The sequence below is a fragment of the Melospiza melodia genome, chromosome 5 (genome assembly GCF_035770615.1).
Source record: "Melospiza melodia melodia isolate bMelMel2 chromosome 5, bMelMel2.pri, whole genome shotgun sequence".
NCBI lineage: Eukaryota > Metazoa > Chordata > Aves > Passeriformes > Passerellidae > Melospiza > Melospiza melodia.
Window position 1 is genome coordinate 75,982,390 of NC_086198.1, and position 7,568 is coordinate 75,989,957.

Sequence of the window (7,568 nt, forward strand, 5' to 3'; positions counted from 1 at the left end):
TTATACCCAAAATTCCTCAGTTCCTGATAAATGCCTTGCTGAGTCTAAATGAGTGTACATTTTTTATTTTGTAATGTGTCATGGACACCTTCTAATATTGTTAAAACACATACACCAAAATGTAAAAAAAATTCTGGTGGTTTTTTTTTTTTTTTCTCTTTAAAGGGATTGTTGGTTTGGTTTGTTTATTTGATCTTTAAGCCTTGAAGCTTTAATGTTTTAATTCAAAATTGCCTAATTAACCTGGCTTTGTGGCTCCATTAAAGCTGTGTCTCTTGTCCCTTTGAGCTCATGTAAGCTGAGTGTCTTCAGTTCTATTGGGCTTAAAAATGTGCATCATCCAGCAGCTGAATTCACATGTTCTGAAGAACTACTGTGTAATTTTGGTTCTGTGAGGGAAAGGGATGTCTCAAGGAGTTATTCCTCGTGGTTCTAAGTACCATGCAAAAAAAGTCATTTTTGTCTTATTCTGCAATACTCACAGAGGAAGCAAGCTCTATCCTGGCACCTAAACAGCAAGTTAAATTGGGATCATGCATGATATCCTGCAGTGTTCTGCTCCTGTCTCCCTCTTTTTCTCTTTGAAGCCATTTCCAGTGTGACTCGCAGGTTCATGCACCATGCAAGAGTGATACATCAGGACTCTGCTGGCTGAGGTATCACTAAGCACGTGTCCTGATGATGAGGGACAAATGCCAGTCTAAAAATGCCCTTCATATCCCTAACCTCAGGAAAAACATGCTGAGAGTTCTCCATATTGATATATGGCTACAGGAAAAGACACTGAGGGAAAATAAGAGCCTGAGGCACTGCAGAGGAGACACGAGTAATAGAGAAATCAACTTTGCATGTTCCTATTTAACATAATTCCTCTGATAAAGGACCCTGGCTATAGAACAAACTGTGTAGCATTAAAGTGAGGAGAAGGGATCCTCTGCTCTCAGCAGTTAATCCAAGAATCATTTTACCTTGCTCTAGTCAGTATGTGGCAAAGTCCAAACATTTTTCCATTTCCTCATCTAAGCTTTTTACCTCCAAACTTTGGAGAGGACAGAAAGTCCTGTTGGACCAAGTTCAGTCTGTCTGTATGATACCTGCCAGAGATACAGCTGTGCTTGTGGTAATCTCTTCTCCTGAAGTTCAGCTGACAAGGCATGGCATGGCATGGCTGCAGTGCCACAAAGGTGGTTTTGGTACAAACAGCAGCCATTCCTAACAACACAGAATGACAGGATTCTGCCCTGGCACTCAAATCTGCTTTAGCTCAGACTGACTTCCACCACCACATCTTCCCCCACCTCATAACTAGATTCTGAATGGTTTTTAAATGAATTTAGAAGATACTTGTTTATTCCAGGTAAAACCCATCATGATTAACTTCAGCAATTAAAACTTAGATAAAATGCGCTGAGATATACTTACCTAAAAGAGGATTTTTTTTTTGTGCTCCACTGAAACTTTAGTTTCATCTAAGAATAGACTTGCAGTTATTCTAAATGACCTTCTGAAATGAAAGTTCATTTGTTAAGAGTCATTTTGGCCTTGACAGCATGAGTGGAATTCTTCTGACTACCTTCAACATCGCTTCTTAAGTTCCTCTCAGAACTAGGTTAAGGTCTTGCCTCCTATTAAAATTTCAGTTCCATGGTAAGAGTTGAATGCTGATGGATTATTTATTTCAACCTGTGCCAGCCTACTTCCTCTTTCACCTTCTTAAGTATATAACAACTGTGACTTGCGTGAACCAGGTGACCCAGGCACTTCCTGCTGAAGTCCTGGTGATCATGGCTGGTCTTCTATAAGCATTTTCACATTCTTTCCCTTATAACTGGCATCCCTCAAGTTATTGCCTAGCATAACATCCTAATTTCATCTGAAAAAGAAAATTAGCCTATGCTTTTTTTTCATAAGATACATCTTTCTTAATAGTGGACTTAAACCACATACCTTACACGTCAAAAGTAATTCCATTTCGTTTGGAGTGGGCAAGCCAAGATCAGAAGAATTTGCTGTGTCTCCAGCCAAGAGATTCAGAGGCACAGCTGTAGCTGGTTCCTGGTGTCTCAGCTGAAGGTGTTGGTGCCTTCTGCAAGCAAACCACAGTGCCTGTGGGATGTTGCATGGAGGTCATTGCATGAATGAACACATCCAGGCAATCTTACAGAAGGAAAGTCTGCTTAAGAATAAAGTTCTCCAACATACAGTATGCCTTTTTTAACCAGCTTCCTAAAATAAGGCCATGGATTGTTTTCATGAGAATGCACATACCAAATCACAAGAACTTGGCAGCAAGGAGACACAAAACAAGTGCATCATTTCTGGTATAATCTGTATTAGGCCATTTCAACTGTGGTGAAATTTGGTTTCATTATTTACTGAGTGTTAACCAATGTGAGCAAGCTCTAAATATGCTTAAATCATTGAATAGATGAGCTGTAGATTTAAGCCCTGGGTGGACAGTTAGTTTTGTTAAAGATTTAACACTGGTGTATTTCATTTAGTGAAGTTGTAAGTTAAGTTAAATGAAAAGGAAAGACAGAAAATCTTATTCATGTAAGTTTAAAGAAAGCATAGGCATTATAGTTAACATAAGTTCATGTGGGCAAGGTTTTATGCATTCATAAAACAGACTGCATTTAATCTGATTATATTGAATTAAAGATAAATTATAGTTAAACCTCTAGGGAGAAGAATGAGGATCCTGGAGAGTTTTTAAAGTAATTTTAATTAATTTTTAAAATATGTTTACTTTTCAGTTTGTAGAAAATTGATATTCCTATAGCTTCCCTCAGTGAAACAAGCCTTCCTCAAGCTGTGATAAGTGCTTCTCAACATTTCAGCCTGTTGGAAATTTTATACCTTTAAATGGTATGCACCAATTCTTTTTTTTCTTGCAATGCATAGCAATCCAGAGCTTACCCCTAAGGTAACAGCTTGCAGTCAAGAAATTTAGCTCTGAGCTCAGTTGAGACAGATTCCCTGGGAATCTTCATCATGGAAGATGAAGGAGCTTGTGAGTGCTGTCAGTTTTCAAGGACACTCCTGGAAGTACAAAACCAGTTCATGCTCTCTAAGGGTAAGGAAAGTAGGTGGAATAAGAGACTCCCTTGGCTTAAATGTGAGCTTTTGGGTCTGCTCAAAACCAGAAGAGAAGCATACCAGAGATGGAAAACCCATGGAGAACTACAAGGGCATTGCCAGGGTGGGCAGATGCAGTTAGAAAAGCAAAAGCTCAGCTCAAATTGAAATTGGCCAGAGGTCAAAAACACAAAAAAGGGTTCTTCAGGTACATGAACAACAAAGAGAAGGAAATACTGACCACTGTTCAGCAGCAGAGGTGAACTGGTCACCCACAGTGCTGAAAAGGCAGGGATTCCCAACACATTCTTCACCTCTGTTTTCACCTTGGGAACAGGTCCTGGGATCAAAAATCCAGGATTATGAAACACCAACAGACTGTCAGTGAAAGAAGAGCTTGTCTGTGAACTATCACAGGAGCCTGACCTCTACAAATTGATGGGTCCTGATGTTACGCATCCAAGGGTTTTAGCAGAGCTGTTTGATGTCATTCCATGGATGCTCTCCATAATCTTGGAGAAGTTGTGGATATCAGGGAACGTCCTAGAAAACTGGAAGAAGGCTAATGTCAGCCCATCTACAAGAAGGGCCTAAAGGAGGATCCAGGAAATTACAGGCCTGTGAGTTTTACTCCATTCCCTGGGAAAGTCGGAGAACAAATTTTCCTGGGGGCTCTCACATGTCAAGTGAAGCACATGATTGGGAAAAGCCAGCAGGGATTCACCAAAGGCAAGTCACGCTTGACAAACCTGATCACCTTCTGACAACACAAGGCCCTGCTCAGCTGATGTGGGGTGAGCAATGGACATTGTCTCCAAGGCTTTCAATGAATCTTCCCAGAGACTTCTCCTAAAGTACTGACTGGATGCATTAGGATCTGGACTGGTCCATGCAGTGGATAGGGAGCTGGCTAGCCAGACACAGCTAGAGGGTGGTGGCAAATAAATAACTCCTTTTCAAACTGGCAGCCTGGGACAAGTGGGGTCCCCCAGGGATGGAAATTGGGCTCACATCTGTTTAATATCTTCATAATTGATCTGGATGGGATCAAGTGTATCCTGATGAAGTTTGCTGATAATACCAAGCTGAGGGAAAAAGTGGACTCTTTGGGAGGGAGAGCCACCCTGCAGGAGGACCTGGAGAGACTGGAATAGAGGGCTGCCAAGAACCATATGAAGTTCACAGAATACACTGAATCATGAGGTTGGAAGAGACCTTAAAGATCATCGAGTCCAACCCAGCCCTGACACCTCAACTAAACCATGGCACCAAGTGCCACATCCAGTCTTTTTTTAAACACATCCAGGGATGGTGACTCCACCACCTCCCCAGGCAGATCATCCCAGAACTTTATCACTTTTTCAATGAAAAAGGTTTTCCTAATATCCAAGCTATATTTTCCTTGGCACACAGGTTGCACAAGGACAAGATTTTGCACCTGGGAAAACACAATCCAGGAGTGCAGCACAGGTGGGGATCTGTGTCTGGCTGGGTACCAGCTCTGTGGTGAGGGACCTGAGGGTCCTGGTAGACAGCAAGCTCAGTATGAGTGACCAGGGTGCTGCTGCTGCAGCAGAGAAAGCCAAGAAAGGCTGAACAGGGTCCCTTCAACTTAGTACTATGTGATGCTAGGATCAAACTGAGATCTTACAGCCTAATTACCGGTACTAATTAGTCAGCCCTACATAACTGGATGCCATTCATTGTGGATGACTGGTCTGCTTTTTAAAGAACATAGCTGAAATTATTCATCCTTATTAGAAATGTTGTTCAATAAATACTTTAAAATAAGCTGCAACAGAATGAAAAATTTTTAGCCAGAAGAAACATGCATAGGAAGAAAATTTCGCACCCAAAATGGCAAAGTATTTCAAATGTTTCTGTTAAAACATTAAAAAAGATCAACACAAAAGTTTAATGATGTAGTCTCAAGCTTGCAGACACAGGAAGCATGCTACCATAAAATCAGGGGAAATAGATTAGCAATCTAGAGACCAGATGGTTAGTATTTACTTGCTGACATAACACCACCAAATGTTCCTAAATTTCTTTTTTAAATTTGTCTTCCACATTACATTATCAGCATAGGAACTGATCTTGCAAACATATACATAAAGATTTCAATATATTTATTCATTTGGGAAGTCCCATTGACTTTAGAACAGGAGACTGTTCACAGAACCAGGCTGTCAACTTGGGGTAAGTCTACAGAATTGTAAACTATTTGCCTACACCAATTTGGGCAGGCTGTCTGTGAAAAAATTAAAATAAAATCTTGTATACATCTTATTGTTCTAGTTTTTTTCTTTGCAAGAGAGAGCAGTTTATGGAGAATATGATAAAAGATATTCCCCATCCATAAACTCCTGGTCTGGTGGATAACTCTTAAACTTGTCAGGGCCTGAAATAAACTGAAGTCTTAAAATGCTTCTCCAATTTGAAGTCAAGGAGTAAAAATATGTTTTTAAAAATTTACAAACATTTTTACCCGGCAAATTTTTAATACCAGTGTGAGAAAATGTTGCTTAATTATTACAGGATCCTCCTACAAATTACTTAACCTCTCTCCTCTGTGAAAAATATCCTTGATTCCAAGTGTTTGCTCAGTGCCTTATTTTTCTCTGGTGGGAAAAACTGTCACTCCTTGCTCTGCACTGTTTGTGACTTATTTAAGTTACCTCTAGGGGCTCTCTATTCAAAACATACAGAATTTCTCTAGTATTAGCTTTTCATACTCAAAGTTTTCTCCTTTAGCTTTATGTTTTTTCCTTCATTTTCACTTTCTAAAGTGTTGTGTTCCCTCATCTCTGTCATTACAGGTTTTTTTTGGAGGCATTTACATTGCCCTTTTGTTCAACATACTTTTCCCATCTTTCATCAAAATCTGCTTCTCAGTTGCTTGCATGTTTCTCAATGTCTCATTTTCTCATCTGCCTCCTCAGGTTCCTTTTCCTTTATGGTCACATCACTTACAAAGTCACCTGCCTCCAGGCAGTGTATTTCCTCCCTATTTAATTTTTTTCCATTTGCACCATCTTTGTGTGTACATGTAATACAAGCACTTCATTTGGTGAAAGTGATATCAAACCGAGTTGGCTGCGCTACTGCCCTGAAAATAAGAAATTTGCTTCCCTGTGCTACAGTTTCTTTGTTGATCACACCTCTAGAAGCCATGAGGGAGTTCCTTTAATGTCATAGTTAAAATTATAAACTTGGGTAACTGCTCATGTGCTCCCCTTGAATACTTATTATACTCAGCTCCCTACTCTTACAGACACAGAAGCAGTGTCTGTCCCTGTTTTGCAAAACCAGGAATTCTACCAAGAATTTTAATCCTAGGCAGGTCTTTCAAGTTATCGTTTGTCTGAATATCACAAACATTCAAATATCTGTACCTGCAGCTAACTGTCCCGTACAGATGAGAAAGCTGTGACTACCTTAAACAAAAAAAAAAAAAAAAAAAAAGAAATCCCCACAAAAAACACTCAACCTGTTTTTTCAAGTAAACCTCCAGTCTCTACAGAAACAAAAGGAATAGCAGCAAAAGCAAACTATGGGTAGGAGGGGAATTTTCAATTTGTCAAAAAGCATTAGAAAAGTTCTGTCATACATAAAACTTCCAATATTTGTCTAAAGCTTTGTTGTGTTCACTCTCTAGGCAAAAACAGGGCTAGAACACAGGTAATCTGCATAGATGGGATAAAAGCCTTTTGTTAAAGAGATGATGATTTAAACCTTGAACTTCTAAATATAACTACTAGAAGTGATGTTTTATATAGAAAAAAAAATCTCAGAACCACCAGAAAACACCATTTTCTTTAAAGCAGTTATGTAAGACAATGTTTGGAGTCTCATCTGGAATGCTGTGTGTCATTCTGGGCACTCACCTTTAAAATGGATGAACTCAAAAGAGCAAAATTAGCAAAACAGTCATCAAAATCCTACCTTATAAATGAGGATTATAAATCAGAAGAAGGGTTGCATGGGGCATGACCTCTAGCTCTCAAGAGTAAATGGTATATAAAGCAACAAAATTAGTGTTGATACAAGAAAAAATTGGTATAAATTAATCAGGAATAATCCTAGAAGCATCCTAGAATCTTACAATAATAGCAATCTTCATTTACCTGTTTGTAATGCAGGTCTTCATATAATTTTGTAGACAAAACACCTAATTCATTTTAAGAAACAGGTTCACACATTTACAAAAGGGGTTATATGACATGGTTCCTCGTGGTAGCAAGCAAGGAATCAGATTTTCTCCATGCTTGTGTTCCTACAGATCTGGAGCTGTAATAAGAGGAAGGAGGGGGCTACCTACTCTGCAGTACAAGGTTCAGCTGTGCTGCCATTGTTACTGCTCATTAATTGGATTTAATTGCTATATGATTTAAGTAGATAGTTAGAGTAAATACTATTAATTCCTGTGGAGTCAGGGGAGAATTTCTTTATCTCTTGCTGTAAACAAGTTAAAGTGTCAGGAGGCACTG